Here is a 27,245-nt window from a genome sequence, read left to right as displayed (position 1 = left end):
TCAGTGTGGCAGGACATTTCTGCTTCCTTGAGGAGATTTTCATTTCACCATTATTGTAAAGAAGGGAGGACCTTTTGACTTGACTCCAGACTTGAGGTCATGTCTCTGTGTCTGACTGCTGCAAAAGCACCTGATGGAGCTGCTGGACAGCCAATAAATGAATTCAGTAAAGCACAAGTGAGCTTACCAAACAAGTTATTACTCCTCCTCTTGTCAGAACTGTTCATGCACTTGATGTAGTGACGTGATTTCAGTACTGTTGGGGACAAACGGCTTTTCAAGGCACTGGAGACTTGGCACCAGGAGCAGTGTGCAAATTATTGCGTTACAGTCCTGAGAGGATGATGATGGTCCATGCAAAGAAGTCAAGGACAACCAGGGGCAAGGAGCCCTGATGAGCTAGTCTTCCAGATATGCAGATCCATTTCCCTGTTCTTCCACACAATGATTCTTTCTCCTTGCTTGGGAAAGTATCTCCGCACTTTGGGTCATTATATTCCTGGAGGACAGCAACTGAGAGGGTAATACTGAGACCATGGTAGTGAGGTCTGACTGCCCTTATATCTGTGATACTCCTAGGCAAATGCTGCCTCTGCTCTGCAATGGGCTCAACAAATGGCTGAGGCTGGCAGGTACCAGCTTGGAGCAGAGTCAGCCACAACACATAGCTCAAGACATTGCCCAGTCAGTCCTTGGGTATCTCCAAAGATGGAGACTCTACCACTTCTCCAGGGGACTTGCACCAGTATTAAACAGAAACCTTGTTAAGAAGAACCAGTGTTAACAGGAATGCCTGAAATGAACCATGAGACAGGCTTAGGCTTCTGCCTCCTGGGCTGTTTTTCTTCTCCTGGGCTAATACCACCAGGCTGCTACCTTGACACTTCCTGGTAGTGGTATATTTTTATGTTTTCTTTAAGGTTATACCAATTGTTTCATTTCCCAGAGGAAAAAAAAAATAAAGAGAACAGTTGGGTTTAATGAACATTACAGAAAAATGAAAGAGTTGGCTTTTTAGAAAATAGTTAACTCTTCTTTCCTTTAAAAGTTATTACTTGTAATTCAGCTCTGGCTGCAACTGGACATTTTAGTATCAGTATTTTTTCTTTTCCACTTTCCTCATCTAGTAAAACAGAGCAGAATGCATGGCTGAGAGCGGATTGTATGCAACTTCAAATATTTTTAACTAGCTTTGAAAGGGCAGACTCCTGGTGCAATTTAGAGGTTCTGTTGTTTGAAAAAGTAAATAGTACTTTGCAAGTGTACATAGCAACAGAAGGACTAGAAAATACGAAGGGGGAGAAAAGGAAGAATAGAAAAATCACAGGAAAAGCAATTTACTCAATTTCCCGGTCATCTAAAGCAATTTTAGCTGCAATATTTTGAAGCTGAGCAATTCTTCCGTTGAAAGATGAAAAATTAATTCCACAGCCCCTGCTTCCCTGTAGCATGTCTAAAACAAACTCATATGCACATTTTCATTGAGCACCATTTTCCACTGAGCACCAGTATTAGCCAGTGGTGTTTTCCTTCCACATACCATCTGTGGGAAAAGGTGAGAAAAGTCATTTTAGTTCCTTGGACTACAAAGGAGGCAAACAAGGTGTTTGAATCCCACACCACCAAGGCATACTGAATACATTAATGGCCACAAGCCAGGTAGATAATGTCAACTGAGTCACTGCCAAAGTGATGCCAAAATAAATAAAGGTAAAAGGTTATAAAGAGGAGACAAGACTTGCTATCTTGTTTCCTCCTCAAATGTGAGGGAGCAGGCAGTTAAGTTAATTAACTGCCCCTGAGATGGATGGGCTCTGCGGTGTAGTCTTCTGATTGTCAGGAAAGTCACCCTGCTCAGCATTTATTCAAGTAATTGCAATTAGCAAACAAGTGATCCTTCTCCTCAATTGATTAGGCTTCCTTAGTGTCAGGGAATGATCCCTACCTAACTTCCTCCACCTTCTTTACCATAGTTTGTTGGTAGTTACCTCATTATCAACAGTCACAGGGTTGTGCTGCCTCCCATCCAGTCTGCTGTTGAGCTTGCCTGGGCTCTGTCATGCACCCAGTAGCAATTAGCTGGTAGCATATTGTTGTCCAAAGTCAGTAAATAAGGAGCTAGCAAAGGTGGCAGTGGTGATTAGTGAGACTATCATGCCTCACAGGCCCCAGATTGCTGACTGGATCAGTGAGGCTTATGTCCCTGATCACAGGAAGCCAAGCCATAGCTGGATAGTTCAGAACAGTGAATAGAACATCCACATTCACAAAACAAAAACCCATCTAAACAAACATGAACACTGGCCCTGAGGCAAAGATCTGGAGTCGACAGGAGAGTGAGTCTCCGAACATTGTTTCGAGCTCACAAGGAAATCATATTTTAAAGGTATTTAGAATTTTAAAGATGTAAATTTAGCCTCCCCAGAAGCACTGAAGTGAGCAGATTCTCACACAAAGATGACCCATGGGGACTCAGAACAACAAACAAGCACTTTGCTATTCCGGGAGCACAGAGAATGCTGTGAACCCAGTACGTTGAACAAGGATGTTTTAGCCACCTCTAGAAAGAGCAGAGAGGATTCAGAGTGGAAGAAAGCCCAAAAAATACATTTCCATCCCAGACTGTCTAACTTCCTCACAGTCAGTGCTGTGCCAGGTCTCCAACTCCCATGCATCAGTGCTCTTCCACAGAGTTGGGTCAAACATTTTCATATCAGGAGAGTAATTGGCACAGCAATAGTTTGTATTCTGTCTTCATCGATGGGAGTTTTATCCATTAAAGTTGATAATGGAATATGGATTGATCTTAAAATTCCTTCTCAGCATTAGTAACTCCCTTAATTACAAGCTGATAATCCAGAAATGAATCCCACCCTAACAGCAAGTATTGTACTGAACAAGCTGTCCTTTTGAGCCTTCTGGGGAGACTGAGGAGGATATGTTCTCACACATTTCTCTTTATGGATGAAAGCACACACGTAAAGCCAGTTTTGATAAAGGGCTTTATCGTATACCCCAAAGCAGTTTATCTTAGTAGCTGTAAATGCCAGGACACTTTATAAATCATTTTATGGCACTAGTTGCTTTGTACTTAAAAGGGCATTCATGTCAGATACTGTCTTTGCTTGGGTCTAGCACTGCAGAAAACACTTCTCCCCAGGTGATATGAGAACAGATCAGGTCAATGGCAACGCCACACACACAGTGGAATGATGTTTATTCACTATAGCACACACAGGACATAAGCCTATGCAATGAGAGGTGCTGCCTCAGGGAAAGCTGTCATACAAACAGAAGTTATGCTGCCCAGCAGTCAACGCAGAACAAGAGAGGAAACTTGGGCAGATGATGAGTAAGTGGAAGGTATTTCTCCATGCTCTTCTCTCTTGTATCTGATCTGCACTGAACACTGTTCCCCTGCAGCTTGGTCACAGGGGCTGTGGAGCTCAATTCCCCGTAAAGCAAACTAGAAACAGACTACTATAAATTTGCTTTTTGTTGGTAACAGCGATCATCACCAGTTACGCTAAGATTAAGGCAATCTTATATCAATGTTAGGTAATAAAATCGGGAACACATTTTGGAAAAGTCATTCCTCTGGCACCCAGCCTCCCAGCCTGCATTCTCAGCTGTCTATCTGCAGATGCTTCAAAATCTTCTGTGGAAGCTAAGCTCTGAATTTGGGTAAATTGAGCAGTCTTCTTCCTTACTAAACTGTCTACTTATTAATGGTCTTCAAAGAAAAATTTAAATTCTGAGTCAGAAATTAAATCAGAGAAAAATATTTTTCTCATTTGCTACATGTGATCATCACATTCACCAGCTTCGTATTATTGTCACATACAAAGTCACTATGTCTCATCTGTCTGTATTTACTCATTTATCACGAAGCTCATAAGTATGATCTTTTTAATCCATAGTTTCAGTATCCTATGCTCTCTGGCACAAATTCTTCAAACTCTCATGATTCCCAGCTCATATCTAGACACCTCAATAGAAGGTAGAAGGTAACTGCAAAAACAAACACCATCATGCCCCATACAAGCATCTACACTGCATTCCGTGTACTTCACTTCTTAGCATAGAAATTAGCACCAGAAAAATCCCTTTTCTTTCTAGAGAAAGTGAAGCTGGTTCACTTCAACAAAGCTCTAATATATTCTATGGTCTGTCAAATCCTTTCCATTGCAACACTTTTCTTTTAAGGAAAAAATGTTCTTGTTCCTTTCAAGTCCCAGAGCAGATAATCTCCACTGGCTGTGGAAAACACCCATGATGGAATAGAACAGGAATGAGGATTGGGTTCTATCTTTCAGAACAAATGTTCTGTTTCTATTCCTGCCTCGCTTCTCAGCCAGTCCATTCACTGCTCTGCTATCGACCGCGGCACAGCCCAGAGACTCATTTACTGTAGCAAATGAGCCAATGAATCTAACATGTCATAATCCCAGTCACGAAAAAAACATGGGGCTAAATCTTCCACCAGAGTAAATCTGCATAGCACGGGTAAATCCTCTCTTCAATTTTAATTAATATCAACTAAGGACGTGACCAAATTATTCTAGATTGTACCACCAAAGTTGTATTGTGGGATTTATATGGATTTTATTCATATGTACTGATAGCTTGATTTTTGCCTTGAGTATGTAGGGAAATAAAACTTCGTAGATCAGGGCAGATCTGACCATTATACTCGTTCCCAGTGTCTTTGTCCTAGTCATCTGGAAATGTCCCATGATATTCACTGCCCTTTGCTAGCCTCTCCACCTGAAGGTGCTAGAAACACAGCACCAGTCATCACAGCTGGGCAAATGCCCCCACAGACTCTTTCTATCAAACAAACTCTAATGGATGAAGCCAGGAGATTCTTGGACTGAATGTGAAAAAGTCTGTAATAAATACTATGGGGGAGGGGAGAAGGAAGAACCATTTTCTTTGAAAGCCTTAGTCCTCTCATTAGGATTGTAGAATTGTCATCCTGTCCTTCTTATGATTTGGATACTGCACATTCTTTACATCCTGGAGCTGTATTGCCAGCACATACAAATATGCTACCGTTTTCTCTATGAGACTTTGCTGTAGTTGCTTCTTGTCTTCAGGCCAGCTACTGTATGCAATCAGGCTGTATTGAGGATGAAAGGTATTTTTAAAAAGGGAGAACCTAAAAATCTATTCAAAGTCCCTACTAATCATCTCCTCCACACTTGTCTTACAGCTGCAATAATTTCCTGGACTCATTACTATGGAAGCATTTTGTGGTGATATTATGCAGGCCAGCAGTTACCAGTGTTGTCTTCATTCTCTTGTAAATGATACATCATCTCCGTTTTCACATGCTTAAGAAAGTGATTCTATTAATATGATTACACTTTAGATGTTTCCTAACTAAGGGTGCCTGTCACAGCATCTGCACATCCCAGGAGAAAAGCACTAACTGATTTTCCCTCTTATTCACTGATGTAATCTGCTTTAACTCCATTGATTTTGTTCTGACTTCAAGGGGAGGAGTTGTGTGGAGAAGGAATGAGAAGATGAGGACTGTAACAGTGTCTGTACCTCATCAGACCAAGAGCTACTCCAGTCAGTGTCCTGCAGGTGTGGTTGGTAGCAGAAACCTAGCCATCTTTTCTCTGCATATTGTTTCAGCTTCTGGTGGAGACTTTGAAAACTTGTTGTTTTGAAAGATGCATTTTTTTGAGTGTATTTCATAGCTGTAGTTAGACTATTCTTTCACTGACCCTGTTCAATTTCTTTTAGAGCCAGTCTCTCCATCATAGTGGCTTGCTTTTTCCCTAAGCATTATCTGTCATTCATTAGCACTGGATTTCAGATTCTTTTTTAGACCATTCAGAAATACGTTGACTAGGACAGATGCAGCAAGACTCCTCTGGTGGCCTCTCCATGAGAAAGCAGATCATCTATTTCGTTTGGTTTCCTGTCTTTTGACAGCTAATTCAAGAGAGGACATCCACAGCCATTCCACGACAGCTTAGTTATTTTCAAAGTCTTTGGAAACTTGCCTCATCAAAAAGTTTTGGCAACTGAAATACACTGTATTAACTGGGCTGCCGTTATACGTGTACCACTGACTCCTCCATGATGCTCTATTACCTTCACAAAAAGATGGTTTGTTTTTTATATACCTAATTTACCTATGTCTGTAAAATTCTATTCTTTTTTTGTAACTTCATCCAATTTTCCTGCTACAAATTGTGAATACCTGTTCATGGCTTTCTAGGGAAAAAAATCACAGTTCTGGATTATGTTTTTCAACAACCTGAAATACCTTCTTTTTAATTTATCTTGAGTTTTTTCAGAATTATCTAAGAAAATAAAATTAAAATGTAAAAATTATAAGTTTGAAAACATCTTTAATATCAAAATACTTCACTGGATAATGGGAAAGAAATGGCTCATCTGCCACACTTGATGAATGCACATAGAGTAGGATTTTAAAAAAGAAATTCATTGATATCTGTAGTACAAGTAACAGTGAGAAACCCGTCTCTCTGCCATTCAGTTTTACCAATACTTACTGATGTGAAAGTCAAACAGAGAAAAGACGTAATAGAAGGAAACACCAGCCTTTTTTCTTATTTTGTTTTTAAGAGCTCCACTCCTAACCTATTTTCTGTCCCCATATAAGAAATTTCTACATCTTGGCTACTAGAAACTAGGGAAACATACATGGTTGTAGAAATTACAGCAGCATGTTGTGATGTCCTTGAAATGTCAAATATTCCAGACATTGTAAACTGTTTAGAAACCATCTTTAACAGGAGAGTAAACAGAAACTTGTTTCTTTTTGCTTAACTCCATGCTCTGACCAAGTGGCCAAGCAGAGCACGAGCATCTCAAGGGACTAGAGCAGAAGTCCCAAGCCATGCTAACATTGAGGTGTTGCACAACGTTTCATAAAAGGTCTTTTCACACTGCAGCATCCATTGCCCTTGCAAGCATGGAGGGTTTGCAGTGTCACTGTCTTTAGTGCATAGTATGGGTCCAAGGCAACCACTTTATTTTCATGATCTGTCTTGCAAAGTAGAGAAAAGCAAAACTGGTTTAGGCAAGGGCAAGGTGAGCTTCAATACTGCTTTGCTTCAGAACTACTTTCTTTCTCTACTCTCTCTTTGACCCCTCTGTAGCTGTTGCCGTTTTCCCCTCAGCCACAGCCAGAGTATCTCATTTTGATTATTTATACCCTAAAGCTAAAATGCAAACCCTGACCTCCTGTCCCTGTTCACCTCCCACCTTTCCTGGCATTTATTCATTTTTGCTCAAGTCTGTACAAATTACAGATGCTTTATCCACATATTCCTCCAGGTCTACCTCAGTGCCCCTCAATCTCTCCACCTTTTGAATGTTGCAAGTGGCTCTTCTTCTTTTACTCTCTTTCTGCTGCTTCTATGCTCAAGGGACTCTCTGGTGTCTTCTCCATTCTTATCCACTGTCGTAATTATATTTTTGCAGTCTGCCAGTTATGCCAGTTTCAATGAATTGTTTGCTATACCAAACTCCACCCACTCTCTTTTGCCCTTTATAAAACCTATCAAAACTGCACAGAACTGACACTCACCGATTCCCGAAAGCCCCACAAACCATAAAGTAGGAAGCTTTAAATAGGCAGTAATAGCTGGCGTTTAAAAATATTTATTGAATTCTACTCATTAAGATCATAGTGGCATGGGGGTTGTGGGTGGCAAAAGCCAAACAGTTGAAGGTAAAGACAGAGACTGATTTATCAGGCTGTGCATGAGATAATGAATGCCGCATTTGACCTCCTTTTTCTACCAGTCATACTGTCAGATACCAGCTCTGTATAATCTACCTAATGCTGGTCTGCACTCTGTTCATTCCTGTCCCTGTATTCCCTGCAGCACAAGCAGGATGCAGACCTTGGTGAGACACACACACTCAAAATCAGGGCTGGAGCTATCTGGAAAACATTTCTTGAGGCTGGAAGTTGTATTTGAACATTCATGTGCAAACGTGTTCAGGATGGATCATGGTGGCTAAAATCCCACTAAACTGTAGTCTGTAAGCTTAATTTTTGAGCAGAGAGAAGTACTGCAGAGAAGAGAGAAACACAAACACAAAATATTTTCATCTATAATTGTAATCCTGAGAAAGGAAGTCTGGATAGAGACTGGTCCAAAGCTCATTGTGTCTGATGGGCTCTAAGGGCAAGCCTTTAAATGATCATTGCGGTTACACTGGTTTCTCTCCTTATAGCTTAATTTGTTATGATATTGAAGCACACTTATCCTCATCAAGGGCTGTCCTCCATGCAGTCTTGAGGGACTTGGACCCACACAGACCTTAAACAGAGGCAGCACAGCTCCCCAGAGACTACCACACAAAGAAACATTCTCTTGACTCTGCAAGAAATTTTTTCCTTAGAGAATAAAATAGAGAGTCATAAAATCAACATTAATCCTGTATTGCTCCATTCTATTCTCAGCAGAGAAGTTCTAGTGAGTTATAGTGCAAAGCCACTTTCATTTTATCATGTTTAAATATCTGTCAGAAAGTTGTAAAGTAAAAACTACATTTCTGGCCAGAAAAAAAAAAAAATAGAGTTAATAATTTACAGGGACTTAACGGAGACTATTCCACCTGGCATATTAAATGAAAGAAGATGAGGCATTCCAACCATCTCAGTATTATCCTAGCTTTACTGCTCTCTAATAGCAGAGGCTTAAGCAATTCCTAAAAATAGTGGCATAGAAACAGTTCAGAAACTGTGTTCAGAAATTTCAAACACTTGCACCCCTATCCACAAAAAGAGGAGACTTTCACTGCCCCTCTTCTCCCTCTGGGCTCTGCAAACAGACATTTGGCTGCACAGGCCAGATACAGTAATGCTGCTCTCAATCCATATAACTAGTATATAGTAGCTCTGGTTTGACTTCAAGTTGGCGAGGGAAGAGGGTTGCTCCACCGCACTGCTCAATGCAGAGGGAAATGCATCTGCCCTTATTCTCTCTGCTGGCACCTGGGGCATTCTGAGACAGTGCAGCAGCTGCTCCAGATTTCTTCAGTGGTCATCTTCATTGGAAAACATTGGGACTGCCTCAGCAACTAAAGTTATTATTAGCATTATTGTGGCTGAGAATTAGCAAGCCTGGTAAATCCCATGTAAGTTAGCACATGAAGGTGACATAGTCCTTGCTGCATACTTGATGTCAAGTGGAAATGGGTTGTTCTACCCTTCTTTTAATTGAATGCCAACCTTCCACAGTAGATATCACAGACTTCTATACTGAATGTTTTCCCTTCCATAAACTGACAACAGATCTTTAAGGGATGCTGGACAGCCCCAGAGATGAATACAGAGCAGCTTGGAAGTTAAATGGGTTGTCCAGGTGACTTTTCAAGGGTTACTGGCTCCATTTCACTTACACACCCTGCCACACCACAGTGAAGTTGCTCCAAGGTACTGAACACCAAGAAAGAGACATTGTTTTATCTAAAACACATCTGTAGTACTCCTCTTGCAACACTCTCCCCAGTCTCCAGCATAGGTGCCAATAATAAACTCTGCAAAGCAAGTATCGGGGTTTGAAAGAGAAATGACAAGAAAGGGAATGAAAGGAATGGATCCTTTGACAGTTACTTGCTCCCAGAGTGATTTGCATTTGTTTGCAGTGCAGGGAACAAGGCGGTAAGATCCAGTAAAGTCACCAAATACATTGCAACCCCCGTGTCAAATTTCTGCTGAGAATATTAAGGTTTAGCTATGTTTTTTCAACTTCCTAGTGCTTGCTATTTTCATCCCTGTCTTCTCTTTTTGAGGCTGGGTTATTTTTTGTTTTGCTTTGGTTTTCTAGATGACCTTTAATTTCTAACGAATTCCCTGAATAACAGTCATAATTATTGCAAAATCCTGGTTTCTCATTTGATAGGTAGTACAAAACAAAGCTGGACACATGGAGATCAGCACGTTGACCAACACACTGAATACTGTTGAGACTTTAATCTCAGCAGCTCTCACAAGCCTTCATAAATATACAGTTGCTATGTGACCCCACAGCTTTCAGTGTCCCTGTAGCAAACCCACAGCCTATAAAGAAACACACATCTGTTGAGCAAAATGAAGTCACCTTCTTTCACACATAAAACTTGCGTGCAAATACCCACTTCTTTTAAAGGGATTTTAGAGGCAGAAATCCGTGTATCTTAGGTTAAAAATCTAATTTGGCTGAAACAAAATAAAGAGCAAAATGTCCCCTGGGCAAAGTACCCTGTAATAGATCAGTTTCTTGCAGTTTGCAAGTTCACCTGGGTGAAAAGACTAGTCCTGCTGTTCTGATTGCTTCTGTTCTGACCTGCAGAAGAGCAGAAGTGGTGTGATGGTGTGACAAGCCTTAACCCCATGGCAGAGAAGGAAGAAGGAAAGTACTGACAGCAATGCAGGAAGCACAGAAACCTTCCAACCTTGTTGCTGGGCACCTTGGAGAGAATGGGGTGACAAGGACTTTTTGTCCCTTGTGTTCTCCAGGAATGACATCCTAACATAGTCCAACTCACTTGAGACTTCCCACAAGTGAAAGTGGGGCAGCCTTCTTTCCTTCCCTATTTTTCAAAGTCCGTTGTGGCAGCTGGAATAGAAAGCTTCACCTTTTCCCTCCCAGCCCTGCTAAGAGGGAAGGGAGGCTGCCACATCCTTCCTGCCTCAGCCTTGGTCTCTGCTGTGGCACTCAGGGGCTTTCACAGTCCAACATTTCCACTATGGTGTCTCCTCCCACACAGCTAACCATGTTCTGCACCAGTGTTAACATTTGTGCTTCTAAACCCAGAGGTTCCTAGCAGCAAGAAGAATGCCTTTTCTGGGAAGGACCCTGACTCCATCTTGGTATAGCCTGCAGCTTCCACCCCAGTGGTGCCATGGACCTTGGTGCCTGCCTGTGACAGGGAGTACCAGAGAAAAGGGAACCCATGCATTAGAGATACTTGATCCAGGCAGGCAAAACACGCTGAACGTGGTGGGGGGGGGGTCAGAATGAACACTGTCATTCTGTCTCCTCTTCCTCTTACCTTGTTCTAGCCTGCTCATCTTTCAGGATGTTGCATTATAAAAACAAATACCTGGAAGCTCAGCATGAAACACATCACGTTTCTGGTGTACGTGATTGCTAGCACAGTCCCGGGGGTGGCTGTTGAAACAGAAATTTTCTCAGACAGATCACCTGGTCTGGTTTATCCTCTTCTTTTTCTTCTAGAGAACAATAGCTCATGCATTAGGATTTAATTGTCCTGCATAAAATTTCCCCCATAAGAACACCCCTGTTTCTTGCTCCAGACTTGGTCTTTCTGCATTCAGGTTTTTTCCTCCCTTGCAAATGAGATCCAGTGGGCACTGCAGAGAGAAGCAAAGAGGACTAATGTTAGACTTCATCCTAACAATAAACAGGAAAAGGGGGAATATGCCAACGGGGACAACCTCGAATTGTCTGAATTGACCACACTGCCTAAAACTCATTTTTTGGAAAGTCTGTCACCTGAGGCCCAGCTGAGTTCACAAACTGCAATTCACAGAACTAGTGTCATTAAAGAATTCCTGCTCTACCTGAGCTCAAGTGTGAGCCAGCAAATTACTGTCCTCGCTAGCTCCCAAGGCACAGGCTTCAAGCAGCCACTTTGGGTGGTTTATTGGGCTTCTATTCTGAGATAGAATGAAAGTGATAAAGAATTTACAGTTATTGGTTGGGGGCTTTTTCATCACTGGAACAGTTTCTCTGCTTGAGTCTTGCACAAGGCTGCTTCCAAATCCTGTTGTAATTGCTATTGGGTGCTGAGATTGGAGTTTGATTTGTTTAAAGAAAAATGTAACTTCTGTATGTGACCCCCAGAAATGCCACGTAAAGATTTCTCTTTCAGTTTTTACAGTTTCTGTTTTACTTTAAATTTCAGGGTGTTCATTTGTAATGCATAGCTCTCTCTTTGTGATTACTTTAGCTCCACCAAGCAAAACTGCAATTTAGGAGGACACAGACAAAAGCAGCACAGAGAAGGCATTTGAAAAATCCTTTTTTCTCTCTATTAGAATACATACTTCTAAAATGTAGGGGGTGGTTTTGCTTTTTCTTTTTTAATATAAGATTGAGTTGTAATTTTGTAAAACTCCAAATTCAGGCGGAAATTCAGGTTAGCTCTTCTAAGACGCATGACAAGATTGAAAACAACTGCTCACTGAAGCTCCGTTTGCTGCCAAAATGCTGCCTTATGACAAATGCATCGTCTTCTAAAACCATTAATCTGGCTTATATAAAAATACTCTGTAACACTTCTTTAGAGGCTCAAAAACTAACTTCACTGTTTTTTTGCAGGGAGAACATTTAGGAATCACAAGAAAGCCATCAAATAAGGCAATCAAGACTCAGCTTCTTAAAGTTAGAAAAATGACAAAATTGTTTTCAAGACTTGAAAGCTTCTGAGCTAATGGAGGAAATGCTGCAAAAAAGTGTACATAGAGCAAAAAGATGAAGGAGTAAAGAAAAGAGGCTCCTTTAGCAGCCCTAACTCCCCCTCCTCAGTCTCCTGGAGAGCTGTCACTTGTGTGGAGCCAAGAGATAGATTTGGATCGGTGTCTGCCACAGAGCTGGGGAGAGGTGGGATGTCCCAGAAAACCCAATTTATGGATCTTGCTGCTGCTGGGCCTGGGAGAGGTGGGACCATTCCCTGTAGCTGTGTCTCCACACATCCAAAACCCACCTCAGCCAGAAATGTCATACACAAGGAGGGCACAGCCAACAGCTTGTCACCCCCTCCGGATTCTCCCAGATTTTGTTATCATGGGAATGCACAATCTCAAGCACTGATATTTAGCTTCCTCCTTCCAAGCAGAAAGACGTGTTGCAACCTCCTCCCTCCCTCCCATTCTAACTCTACATCAAGTCAGTAGCAAGCCCCTGAGAGGCAACCCCTTTCCCAAAAGAGACAACAGCTTCTCCCAAGCACATGAGCACAAAAACTCCCATTTGCATTGTTACAATGCAAGAATGAAATAGTCTTATTCACCCTCCATCCTTTTCTTACAAAAGCTCTTATGGAAAGTCTAATGAAGGTCCCACTTTCTTTCCATATCTTCGGGAGTGACACCTTCTTTTTTGCGCCAAGGTTATTTATGGTGAAAACAAAGACTTCTGCTTTCCTCTTACTTCCAGCAGGAATCAGGAGGAGGTTATGCAGCTATTCCCTGGGATATAGCAGGCCTCCGGAAAATTCTTGCGGGCACTCTGTGGGATCCAGCATCGAGGTTCCTCAGTTTAATGAATTACTGCCCAACATGTGAGTCATAATAATTAATCGGTTCACGGTCTTAGGACAAAAGCTTGAAAATCCCTGCAAAAATTCCTGTAAAATTCCTTCGGGTGACTTTGTGCGATCCAGCATCAAGGTTCCTCAGTTTAATAAATTACTGTCCAACACCTGAGTCATAGTGATTAACCATTTTACCTTCTAAGGACATAACAAGTGAGGGGTAAATCACAGTATCAAGGAAAGAGGTTTAAACCAATGTATTTTACCTTATATTTGCTGTGGAAATTTCCTACCACAGATCTGTTAAAGGCAGATAGTTACTGCTAAAGGCAGTAACTCATTAAACTGTAGACTCAGTCATGCATTTGAGTATGAAGCGTGGTGGGACTTGATCTTCTCAGTCCATATAAGGACATTAAACAACACCCACTGGAAAACCCATCCTCTGCAACCTGGAATGGGTTCTACACAGCACCTTCCTCCTCATGCGTCAAGTGATCGCTCCCATCCAGCACATGCTTTGAGGCACATGTGAGGTACAGCATATGGTTTCCATGCTATAAGTCCTGTCCCTGAAAGGAAACTGCTCTTGAACAAACCCCCAAAGGAAATTTTGAGGAGAAGGTGGCCCTAGGCTTGCGCTCAGCTTTGTCTTGGTAAGCAGCAAAGCTGGAGCAATCACAATCAGACTTCACCTTGCAAATGAACAGCCTGATGAACAGCTTTGCAAATGACTTGACTGACTTGAGCAAGTCTACTTCTAATGTCAAGAGGAGACCCACCTCACACTTACGCTACATGTGAAGGTATATGATTTCATGAACTACATCTGCCAGATAAAATATGAATGTCTGCTCTGAATCAGGCACTCTCCTGTACATCAGTGCCAACAAAAGATTGCTCATTTCATCTACCTCTGATTTCACCACTACTGACAGCAACAGATACCAGAAAATTAGGTGTGATTTAAGCAGACAGTCAGTCCTAGAAACTGTAGTTCTCCAACTGTTTCAGCTACTGAGCTTTTTGGAACGGTTCGAGCTGTAATTAAGTGTTCAATGCTCTTGCATTTTTTATGATATGTCAATGTAGTTTTTCAGTGTCCTTGTTAATTTGCCAATGAAACATGGCATGCATTTAGAATTCATGTGTTGTACTGGGGACAAACTGTTTAAAAGAGAGTGTCAGGAAACTACAGGTTAACATGTTTTCCAGTAAAAAAAAAACATAATAATTTAATGGAAAATGATTCTATAATCCTTTGTCTTGAGGGTTATTTCTTATAAAATATATTGGATATTATCTGTGCCAAAGCCAGTTAAAGGAGAGCAGTTTATTACTGTAAAATCTCATGACTAATGGCAATTTGCATATTTGAAAAGGAAACTTGACTCCCTATAAGTTCAGCTTGTTGAAGTGGACCTTCAACAACAGAATAGCAAGCTGGTCATTTCTTTTGGTACACCACCATCTGTCAGTGCAGGTGTTATTTTAAAAGCTTTCGTGTATCCTCATTCTGCTTTTCTTTAGAATGGCAGCCCCTCAGTCTAAGGACTTCAAGGCAATAGTATAAGTTGTCTCCTGTAATATTCATGGAGAGACATAGCAAGCATGTCAATAGCAATTGAACCTACCTAGGTCTGCCCCAGCTGATGCTTATAGTTCCTCATGGTTGTGAGTCTCATCTAAAGGTTCATCTTTCCTTTTCTATCACAGTACAAAGTCTAATTCTTGTTGCATGAGCACTTGGTCAATGACAACTCTCCTTTCCACAACCCAGTGATGTCTTTGGTGAAGAAAGTTTACTTGTAGATGCAGTAAAAAGAAAATCTTTTTGTGATTTTTCCCCCTCATACTGTAATGTGACTCTGCATTTAATCAGCTGCTGTTGGTTCTCCTTGGATATTTCCCAGCAACCCCATGCCAGGCCCAAAAATAGCTTATGGAGTTAATATTCTCCCACTTGTTTGACAAAGAGCAGTCACAAGTCATTGAACAGATCTTCCGAAACAGTTGGCCAAACTGAGGGAACTGAAAGCAACCCATTCCTCATGCCCAGAGTCAAGTGTTTTTCCCAAGAGGACTTTCATTTTGGCTATAAAAATACAAGAAGAGATTTTTGGGTATAGTTTTTCCAGGACAAGGATATTCACTCCATCAAAAATAGATAAGAAACCAGAATGCAGTTAACATCCTTAGGAAGTCAACAGTCACATGGAAATGTATGCCTAACTCAGGCTTGATTACTGCCAAGTGAAACTCGTGGCTCCATAGCTAAGAGTTCTGGGCAAAAGCAGAAAACTTTCTAAAGTTGTCACCAGCCATGTTGTAAACACTAGAAACAGTGCCATTTCCCCAGATGAGGCTGCAGCACGTTTTCTAGTCATAGAAGTGCTTATAGTTCAGAAATGTCTATTTATGTTGCCCTGTGACTAACTGCATTATACACACCTTGTAGGCAGCAGACAGCAGCTCCACAGCCTGTCGTGTCTCTAGTAAATCACAGTGATCAAAACTGAAATGCCTTTTTCTTTCTGTTTCTTGCCTTAAATGAAGTTTTTGAAGTAAGAACAAAATACCAAGCAAGAGAACTGAAGAAGTAATCATCTTGAGCAACACACTTAGCCAGTTTACAGCAGCACAGAGCTGCTGCGTATATAGGGAAAAGTGCCCATTTGCATAGGCAAAAGAATCTTGTTCACCAAGGACACACAATTCAGGTGATGTTCCAGTACCACCAAAAGCTAATGGCTTCTGGTTTAAAGACTTCACTCAAAAAGACGATGCTTGGGATGGCCGTTCTCGGACTCTCCCTGTGTCCCTATTGCCTGCAGCAGGCAGGCTGGCAGCTTGATTGAGGTTTTAGCCGCTCTGCCTTTAGAAAATACTCCGATTTTGGAAAAGGTCCTGAAAGACAATGAGTTAAAATGCAAGAAAGGAAATTAGAGTAGCTTTTCTTTTTTTCTTAGGCTATTATTTACTTAGCCATTTTCAGCTCTACGTCTGTATTATGGGAATATACAGGGCTATGTGTGTGAATGACTTCTGGGGGCTTTGTCCTGTAAGCCTCCTGTTTTCTGAAAATGGGCCAGTAGACTTCTTTCTGATTTGCACTGCTTAGTAAGGATGATCCCCATCTTCATCTACCCTGAGCTCTGTGCTCCTGCAACCCCCATGGCAGGCAAAGCTGAGTCTGTTCTACTGCCAGGTTGTGATAAGAAGGCAGGCAGGGGACAATGGGGGCAACCAGGGACTGGCTATAGGTGCCACTGCTCCGCAGAACAGCACAGACCCCAAATGAGCTCACGAGCCAGTCTTCCTTGAGAAAACAAGAGTAGCACACTTCTTAGAGCCACGAGCAGCAGAAGTGCCTAAGTGCTTTGACTGATTCACAGCCTGGTGCCTCTGACCCTGGCTTGAAGACAGCATGAATGCTCTAGATAACACATGAAACATATCTCAGAGTACTAGGAGAGACTGCTGTGTTATTTCTTATAGTAAAAAACAGTAGCTAGCTTTGTCGTAAAGAAAAACTGGCAGCTTCCTGCTTGTGAGCACTCCTTCAGATGTCCTTGCCCTTTTTTCTGTGTTTGTGGTCTTTTTCTTTCCCCCCATGGGTAAAAAGGACATTGTTTCTTTGCACTGAACATTAATGATTCATATCTGTAAGGGCTGAACTGGAAAATTTTCTAGATTATATACCTGCCTTCTCTAGGAAGACTAAATGTACCAGCAGTGGGTGGACTTACTCAGGCTCCTATTAAGCAACATCTGTGGGTGGTTCTTCAGTCCAGCTGTTAACATGTGACTTATTTTGCAGTTAGATCAACTGTGTCAATGGAAAGAGTAGGCTTTAAGCCTGCTGCTGAAGGCGATGATTATAATAATTACTGTCACCACAAAATGTCTTTCAAATGCCAGTGGATAGGCTCAGAGCCCCACATGCCAGCTGCATAAATGAGATCTCGCTACTCACAGGATGTTAGGTCAAATGATGCAAAGTCTTTTAGGGCAGACATTCACAGATGGGAAATGCCTACCAAGATATTGGCCACAACCACAGCAGCCACCTGCTGAGTCTTCTACAGATTGACACCTCTCTAAAGAACCAGGAGATGCAACTTGTTCATGTCACATGTGGAACTAGGAAAATCAGGTTGTAGGGCTGGCAGCTGGTCTCTCCCATAGGAGAAACCTCTTTCCTTTTTACCAAAGTAGAATGCACAAATTGAGAAAGTCCAGGGTTAATTTGTCACTGACAAAAAAGCTTGAAGGGATATAAAGCACTATTGAAATCCCTGACAGAAGGTAATGTGTTGGCAGCCCAGCCTTCTCACTGCTGAGGAGCTAGTTTCATCTGACTGCTGACACAAGCACCTCAAGAGAAAAGGGACATGGATGTGGGCATGGTAACCTCTTGTTCCTCTGCATTTGGAGCACATAAAGTACAGCTCACAGAGCCAAGTCAAGCTAAGCATACACTCCTCTCTAAAGGCGAACAAGAACAAACTGGCTAAATGTGACCACGAATTAATTTAGGCTGAAATTCACAAAGTTTAGCAGTTATCAAGCAAACACAAAAAAAAACCCCAAAACGGGGACAGCAAACTCACCAACCAGACTTAAAATTTGATTGAATTTCAAGAAATTGATGTTGTTCCTAATTGATCACTGAATCTAATTATAGTAGTTATAGATTGTGTAATTAATTAGTAATCAATTAATCTTTCATTAGCTTCCTTTTAATTACTATGTCTTTAATTAACCAATTTGTGCTTTGTTTGCCTATATCTGTAGCTCACTACATGACCCAGGAGATTCCTTCTTATCTCCCTCCTCCAATCTCATTTTTCTTGCCCTACTTTCCACTGACTTCATGTCATCACTTCTTTCTCCCCTGCCACCAGCTCCCTCTCCATTAATACAGTGGACAAGGGCATCATATCAAAAGCAGTGGGAAAGTCATCCTGGTGACCCCAGGAACATATGAGGCACAACAGAGGCAGGGAGCTAATGCATCAGCACAAACAGAAGGGTGAGCGGCTTTCCATACTCTCCAGGAGCACAGAGCAGGGACAAGGTGGCTGCCAGCAGCTGGGGTTGTCTCAGCGGATGGGATCTGTGCCCTCTCCCCTCTGACCTCCTCCCAGATTTAACTCTCAGGCACGGGAGGGTGATCACCTTTCCAGCTGCAGTGGCAGAAAGCTCCCTTGGGGAGACACAGGACAGGACCACGGACAAAGGTCTCACACCAAGAGCCCCCAACATCACCACTGGGGCTTTTTTGGGGGAGTGATGTGCAAGCAAGGGAAGGAAACAGGAATGCAGTGCTGGAAGTATCTCATTTCTCCCTCAAGCTAGGGAGACGCTGGGTCATGTTGCCACACCAGTCTGGATTAGTTTATAGCTAGTCTAGGTCAACTTCAGAGCAGTACTGTCCAGAAGTTGTTCTCAGAACAGGAAGAATGTACTCAGAAATGCTAATTCTCCCTCTCAGACCTCTTACACATGGAGTGTACAAAGCCCAGAGTCACACAGCCCAAGCAGCCGTGGCAAAAACTCTTCTTACCACTTTGCTGTCTTTTAGCTCCTATAGCTGAAGGTCCTCTGGCTCCCACTTTGCTAGGGGTTAATGCCATGCAGTCTGCTTTCCTACTGCTCAGCTGCTGCTCAGGAGGCAGGTTCAGGTTTGAGAACAATTCTTTCTTTGATATACTCACTCATTTATGCTTTTTCAAAACAAAGCACTGCCCTTGTCCATGAAATCTGTGCTCTGACCGGATGTTTCCTTCATTTCCCAGGCTCCTGGATGGTATTTACAGGCTCACAGAGGGCAACAGACACAAGAAATTTGACAAAGGCAGTAAGGATGCTCATGGTTTCTGCATTTCTGATACTTCGTTAGCAGTCATCTCAGTAAACATAATGATACCCACACTGTGAAAGCACAAGCACACTCTCAAGAGCTTTCCATTAATCATTTCTGCTGTCAGGAATACCGGTTTAATCCTTTCTACCCCTACAGAGATGCCAGACTCACAAGTCCTCAAAAAAAAAAAAAGTAATAATCACAGTTTAAACATTACTTAAAGCTAAACGAAGGGTGATGTTTATAAGCAACTCACTTAGTGAAGACCAGCATAAAAAGTTGACAAGCAAGAAAAAGCAATTGAAAAGATTAACTTGCCAGGATGAAAGTCCAGAGACGTCCTTGACATGCAGCATCTTGTATTCAAGGATGCCTCAAAAAAGTGATACGGCTCTAGGAATATTAAGTATTATTTAATTTGTGCAGGAAAGAGATACACTGTTTAAAACAAGACCATGATGCTCTGAGTATATCTACATGTTATTTTTCCCATCGATGCTCATACTTTTGCATTCAGTTGAGGACAGTGCAACGTAGGGCCAATAAGGAGCACCAGTCTGAATGAATATCTTAAGCGAAGTTGTTGAATCTTAATAAAACCCTGAGCGGATACTTTTACTTGAAGTGTCTGAATTTAATCTTAGCCTAGCTCAAATAGAAAGTTACTTGTTTGGTGGATATTTATTTCAGGGTTTATCAAAAAATGTGAAAAGGAAACTTTGCAGAGGAAATACCCATTTCTCATTGGTAATGGTTATTTTTTAACAAATGTCCCAGGCTGTTTTTCTAAGTTCTGGGTTTTGTTCAGGATAAGTTCATTAGTAGGAATATACTCCTGCATAATTCTTACAACTGTTAAAGTTCACTGGTTTCCAGACGAGTAGTCAGCACCACATTTGCTTTGAACAAATTGTGCTGTTCCAGTGCAAACACTCCTCTACTGCATTGATTCTAGTTTGATTTTTATTGAGAAATTCCTGATGGAAACTAAACATGTAACAACATAGTCTTGCTATAGTCATTTTTCTGATAACAATCACTCCTTCCAAAAGCACTAGAGAAAATTAAATACTGCAGCAAATGAACCATGCAAAATGATTTTCCTACCACCAGTGATGACAGGAATCATTTAAAACAGTTTTAAATGATTCATTGTGTGTGTATAATGGTACATCAGGTGATTGCTCCAGTCTGAGAGATCCATTGTGGTTCTCTTATTTATTATTATTTAAAGATTCGGGGAGCATCTCTTGCCACAGTGGTTAGGTACTTATTTCCTCATTAAAGTTGATACATTAAATACATTTGGAAATACCTACCTGCAATGCTTGCAATTATGAACGCTGTCATTTCATCAGATTGCATAGAAAATCACAGTGAAACAATAATTCCACAAAATTTAAGCCTCAGCATTCTATCTACAGCTTAAAATCTGACAGACTCAGTGACAAAGAACTTCAGAGATCTCAAGTTCACTAGCAGCCATACACAGCCTTATGTGTCAACTCAGATAGCAACCTTGAAGGTGAACAAACAGGAACTGCACCATGTCTTAAATAACAAGAATAGATCCAGTCTGAGGCTTTTTTCTTACATTACCACTGGGCTGTGAATTCCACAGCTGTTAGACCACTGGGTCTAACACTGCCTTTGCACAGGAAACCAGGTATCCTATCTGAAGCTCACTGCAGGATACAGTCTTTGCTTTACATAAACTGCATCAGTCATTAGGACACCCTTAACCACTGCTGTATATAGCCCCAAAGATAGGTGGCAGGGATGTTGGGGCCCTTCTGAGAATAGTTCAAGCTATTATACTCACTCATCAAAAGTGAGTAGATTTAAGACACAAGGGATGCTAGATCAGGCATAGAAGCCCTGAGGCCCTTCTGAGGCAGGTAAAGGCTCCTTTGAGACTATCATAAAGAATAAGCTATATTCAAAGTTTTTCTCACTGGAAAACCAACTGAGCAGATCCAGAACCAACCCAGAAAACCATGAAGCAGACAAGTGATGAGTTTGGCGTCAAGCCACACAATCACTCTCAAATGACATTGTGTGCGGAGATGTTATCTCCTCCTCTCCTTTTGAACTAGTTCCACTGAGAAGGAAAGCTCTTAAAGATTCATTAAGCTATAAAGAGAGCAGAAGAGACAGGCTAGAGATCAGAACACTCACCTGGGAGTGAAAAATCCTGGGTAGCACATTATGCTTTAAGGTCCTCAGAAGACAGTGTGTTTAACAGAAGTCCTTAACTCTGTCCAAGGCTGTACAGGGTCTTCAGGTCTACGAAAGATTTATTAATGCAAAAGCTATCAAAACATGATGATGGAAATGAACATTAAATAATTCAGCACATATATTTTCCTGCTAATTAAAGATTATAATCAAAAGTGGTAATGATTTTTGCAATCATGAGTTAAGTGTGTGGAAGGAAAAAGAACTCTCAAAGGGATTTTATTAGAGTCGGTTCTGGGGTGTTGAAACAAGGCTGAAAGAAACAGAGCATAAACAAATGTTAATTAATCAGGCATGCTGATAGCACAAGTATCTGCATTTTCATAAAATTCAAGGCAACTCTGTCATTCCTTGTGCAAGACCTCCTTCATACACTGCGTCTTCCCAATAAATTCTGTCACACTTGATAAATTTCTGAAGCTGGGTAAGGATCTGGTCATATATCAAGAAGTTCAAAGCAAGTGATTTTTTTCTACAACAACCCAGTTTAACATCAAGATAAATAAAAGATTCCTTTGATTGTCTGAAGTGGATGTCTAGCTACAACGGCAAAGCATTTCTCTCTGTTTTAGTTAGACATGCCGTCACCCTACAAAATAGCCTTGTAAGGGAAGGGCATGGATAGAGGAAACCTGAAAAGAAAAGGTATGTCTCCTTATCTTTGGCAGGTTTTGTTCAGGGTAATTGTTCACTACAGTGACCATGAAGAAAACAAAAGGGTAGTTAATAATCCTAGTCATTCATCCCTGGAATTTATTCTAAGACAGTAACATGGCAACAGCACAGAGAAGTATTTGCTGATATCAGGTGTACATGATGAAATCCTGTAAGCTCCATAGGAGGAGGTAGACCATTCTCTTTTCTGTGGATCTATAAACTAGGCTCTTGTGAAAGGCACCACTGCAATTTACTTCACTTAAGAACATGTCAAATGGATCCTGTCACACTTTATGGGTTATAATACTCTTCTGCCTTTGGGGCTCCTTATTCTATCCATGTCCCTGCTTGTGGAGTGCTGCCTGGCAACACACACAACTCCTTCTATGTGCAGATATGGACTACTGAAGGGCAACTACTGTCTGCAAATTACAGAGAGTTTTCCAAAACTCTTATACCTACAGGTGAGAGGGAATTATACTTGTCCAGAGCACAGTTACCCAACGTATCCTTGGAGCATTACCACAAAGAATGCTTCAGCCACCTGTGCTTGCTAGCATTTCTTGCATCTTCAGACCTGAGGGCATAAGTCTCTATGTTCCTACACAGTTGTATCAGACTCCATGCCTAACAGCAGTGTTCCATGAGTACACACAGACACCCAAACCCCTCAATTAACCTATTCTTGGGAAGCCCATTCCTGTTTTTCAGTTCACCTCTGAAAATCAGACTCAAACTTGGCTGGATTGTGACTTTTTATAGATGAAGGCCCAAGTTGATAATGCCAGCACCCTTCAAACCCAGACTGAAAGTGCCACCCACAGGGAAAAGAAAGAATAAATAAATAAATAAACCCAAACCCAAAAGCTAGTTGTCTTGTTCTGCATCATTACTACTGTTTGGTACTGTTCTGCACACCAGTTTTTCCTGCTGTTCACAAGTAGAGGTCTTTTAAAGAGTACTTAAGGTCAATTTTCAAGTGATTAGTAGATCATGAAGAATTCATATACAACTTTATATTTTTCTTTTCTGCTTATGTAAAATCTTAATGAAAGTAAATCCAAAAATTCATTTTGTCAGACAGAATTTGGGAAAAATTAACAAAGATCTTCTCTGACTTTTTGCTTGGGTTTTGTTTGCTTAAGAAAAGAAAAATTGTTTGACACCAAGGAAATGATGATACACATTTCTGCAAAAGTATTTCCTTCTTAGTCATCCAAGATGAACTGCAATTGAAATGCTAAGAAAGGTGGAAGGAGAAAGAGTTTAAATGGGCAGAATGAAAATAGGATTGAGCTGTAGTGTATGTTTTAAGCTTACTCATCAATTAGTTTTCAGAGACAGAATATATCAAAAAGGAAGTTTTTTCATTAAAAATCTGCAAAGCAGCATGCATTACATCAAAGTTAGGTATTTTTGGAGTGTTTTAATATCTTGATTCCTTATTATCTAAAATGGACCTGATCCAAATGCAATAGAAACTGACTTCCCTATTGCAAGAAACTGGCATATTCATTTCAACCCAATGCAAAATGAATGCAAATCAGTGCTGTTGTGAGAAAACAGATTTTCAGCATGTTTTAGAAGAAAAACTGGTCTGGAAGGGATCCTGAGTTGTTGTCTGGTTCTTTCTACCTTAGATCAAGACTACCTGAATTATTCCTTGCTGATGTTTGTCCTACTCAGAAATGTTCTTAATAAAATCCAGGGATGGAGTCAATCAGTAGCAATGGCAAAATGACTGGGAAAGTTTACCAGTTTTTGTTATTGTTTAATTGTTTTGAAAGTCTAATCATTGTGTTGCCTATAATCTTGACAGAAAAGATGCACCTGGGGAATTGCTAGAGGATATTAACTGTATTGTCATACCACTGTTGCACTGATTTGCAGAAATGGTCTCACAGTTGAAATGCTGAAAACCTGATCTATTTCCTGATTAATCCTGATGCCTCCCAGTGATATTAAAAGCACAGTGACAGGCCACTCCTTCCCAAGACACAGTCAGTCTTGCAATCAACCTCAAGTCAAGGGAGTAAGAAAGGAACATGCTCACCCACAAAGGTCTGAGCCATAAGAACCTGCCAAAATAACGTCCTACAAATGCTGCAAAAGAGAGTAATAGCAATTCCTCCCTGCAAAGCTTGAGTTTTCCCAGTATTCCTTGTACACACTGGTAGTCCCATTCACATTGATTGGGGTACAGAAATCAATGGCACAACAAAATAGCTTTTAAGGCATCTTATCAGCAGGGAATCACAGAATCACAGAATCCCAAGGGTTGGAAGGGACCTCAAAAGATCATCTAGTCCAACCCCCCAATGTTTAACCCTTCTCTCATTCCACAGGATAATGCAGCAAGTATTTTATTTCACGGCATTCACTGAGACATCTAAGGTGTGATGTTTCCAGGGTCAGATCATTTTATCTTAACTAAGAATCAATATTTGCTGCTTAAATGTTTACGATTTGCTGTCAGCTAGTAAGAATAGAAGATTGAACACAAAAATTGACAGAGAGACTGATTGCACTGATGTAGTTGTAAGTTGTATAGATTTGTCGACCAAAGTCTAGGATGATGCTTGCATCTTATGAGATTTCCTGGGTCTCTTAGGCTTCACAAGCAGGTGACAAGAAGGCATGTGGTAAGGACGGAAATAATTATTGGTGGTAGAACAAAAGATGGTGCAGTGTCAAGTCATTGTTTTAGTTATCACATGTTATAAGATGGTAAAACAGGCAGATGGTAGCACTGACTTCATTGCAGTGTAAAATTAGCCAGATGAGTTAAAACTGCTGTGAATGGAGCTAGTACCACTCACCTCAACTCAGACTAAAAACACATTGTTCAGGGGCAGATGTTAGGTAAGCAAGAATGTGCTCAGACCCACTATAGAGATGTAGTTAGACACTCCCCATAGTCTTTAACAATACAACAGTTGTGGGTGGGAGCACTGATGCGTGCACAGGTGTTGTTATGCTACTATTTATCTTTACATCTGCAAGTCCACACAGTGTTTTTTGATGTTTCATTGTTGGTTTTTTTCCTGAGAAATTGCTTTTGGGAAATTCCAAATTGCCCAGTTCCTTCACTGAATAGCATGGTCCACTTCAATTCAGAGAAGCAATTTGCTGCCCACTCTGCTGTTACCATTGGAGCACTGTCCATTACATGGCTGGGACATACTTTTCTTGACATCGGTAATATTTTTTGCTTTCTCAAAAAGCAAGGTGCTAATCAAGCTCCATTGTCAATGACTCTCCCTGGATGACGCCCTTCCATCCTCACTGCTTCCTCCCAACAGCCTACAGCTCTTTCACTTGCAGGAATCCACCTTCTTCATGGAAGAGCTCTCTTCCCTGAAAGACACTTTTTTACCACTGTTATACAAGACGAAAGTTCAGGCAGGTCTTTGGGAATAGCATAGGAGGTTAGGTGAGCAAGGCTGGGAAAATCACACATTGCAATCAGGGAGTAGCATTGGAGAGGCATGAGTACAGAAAAATCCTACCATGTCCTGGACTTTTCCACGTGTTCTAATAAAAGTCTTTTCCTTCTCAGGCATCTGGGACAAGCAGGCTGTGGTGGCACCTTCAGAAAGATGTCTCATTCCCCTTTCTGGAACTGGGCAGCCACAGTGAAGCACAAAAAGACGTGGAGCTGGCTTTCATGGCTTGAAAACAGTTCACCTGAAATGCTTTTACTCTAATGAATAATGTTTTACTTAAGGTAGTTGTCCAGTCTTTAATTACCTCTTTCATTACTTTCTAGGGAACTAACTGCAAGCCAGATCACATTCAGTGAATTTAAATTGCTTGGATCCAAGAGGCTTTTTTTCTGGCCTGTTTCAGAGGTCTGGTACTTGCTGTGGAAGTTATCCTGTAAGAACAAAACTCGTGTGCTCCCCAGGAGCTGAACCTTCTGATTACTGCAGCTCTTTTTCCATTTGATCATTAGATGAAGACAGCAGAATCAAATGTAGAATTCAGCTTGATACTTGCTGTGTATAAGTAAGGTCTTTACCACAAAGTTCAACCCACTGCTTGTAAATGGACATTATTTTTTCCTTTTATGAAATCCCCTGTATCTTCATTATCTCCTCAACTGTAGTCTCCTCTCCAAATTACTGTTGATCCTAAATCACACTAGTGTGAATATTTCCTCATCCTGAATGGCAAGTGCTTAAGCATTTTATGGATTGTGGGTTTTAACTCAGTGACTGCAGAAAGTGGAGAGAGATCAGGGTTTTACGCCAGGTTCAAATCTGAAGACAGAAGTTTAGAGGGCAGTTCCATCTCATGGTGTTGAAGTGCTAAAACCTGGAGTGTCTAGGAATGCATCATCCTGTCAACCCTCCTACAACTCCAGATGCTTACATGTTACACTTCAGTTAAACAAAACAAATGTTCAAGGGGACACCATGTCTCAGGAAGGAGGAACAGCTTCTAGTTTCCATCACCCTCCTCGTTTTGCACCAATTTCCTTCTTGGCTTCATACAGGCAGCAGCCAGAAGAGTTTATATTGTGACTGAAGTATGCCCAGCTTCTCCTGCTTGGTTGAACAGAGCAGTTCAGTCTGACCTCAGCGCTGAAGCCAATTAAGCAACAAATTCTACAAACACAGCATTATTGATAGAAATGCATGTTTCCTCAGAAGGCAACTGTTACTACCCACTGCTACAAACTATTCTTAACCAGCAAGAGGACAGTTTATAAGGTCCAGCTGCTTTCCACAGGTATTACTCTACAATACTCAGTGGAGACATTTACAGTGGCCATCAACATGCACACACATGCACAAAAAGAAAAGAGCAAACAGATTTCACAGTTTACCTGCACAGATAGTGAAAAAGGTGCCTGAAGGGAATGGGTTGTTCTCCTGTGATATGACCACAATATGGGGGAGAGGAGGCAGCAGAAGGTATGAACTCCTCTTAAAAGAAGGCAAAGCTCAAGTTCTCAGGACCAGTGAAAATATTCTTGATGATCTTATAAGAAAAGCAGATGAAGAATAAATACGTAAAACCACTGGTGCCATGAAAGATTCTGCTGAAAGATTCAGCCCCTGATGCTTAGTCTCATGCTATGCCATTAATACAGAAAGCTTGCAATGTACCCTGTGGCAGTGCACTAGCAGAAGGCAGGCTCTCAGAGGCAGGTTTGTGCAGCCAAGGATCAGTTCTGTGATTTTGGTGAGCTAGCAAACATCACTAGCCCAGC

The 27,245-nt window shown here is 41.3% G+C and overlaps 1 long non-coding RNA gene across 4 annotated transcripts in view; it reads right to left on the bottom strand.

The window, feature by feature from the left end:
* LOC136010686 (uncharacterized) overlaps positions 1–27,014 on the bottom strand; it is a 37,534-nt gene extending 10,520 nt beyond the window's left edge. Inside the window, exons 1-5 of one of the 4 annotated variants that reach the window (XR_010610961.1) lie at positions 26,859–27,014; positions 21,311–21,418; positions 19,451–19,525; positions 11,038–11,359; positions 10,825–10,905 (exon numbers count right to left, since the gene is read on the bottom strand). This is a non-coding gene — a long non-coding RNA (uncharacterized LOC136010686). The other 3 variants (XR_010610962.1, XR_010610963.1, XR_010610964.1) reach the window with 3 other exon arrangements.
* Between the last annotated feature and the right edge of the window lie 231 nt (positions 27,015–27,245).

The sequence above is a fragment of the Lathamus discolor genome, chromosome 3 (genome assembly GCF_037157495.1).
Source record: "Lathamus discolor isolate bLatDis1 chromosome 3, bLatDis1.hap1, whole genome shotgun sequence".
Taxonomy (NCBI): domain Eukaryota; kingdom Metazoa; phylum Chordata; class Aves; order Psittaciformes; family Psittacidae; genus Lathamus; species Lathamus discolor.
Note: the sequence above shows the minus strand (reverse complement) of the source record. Positions and strands in the feature narration are given on the sequence as shown.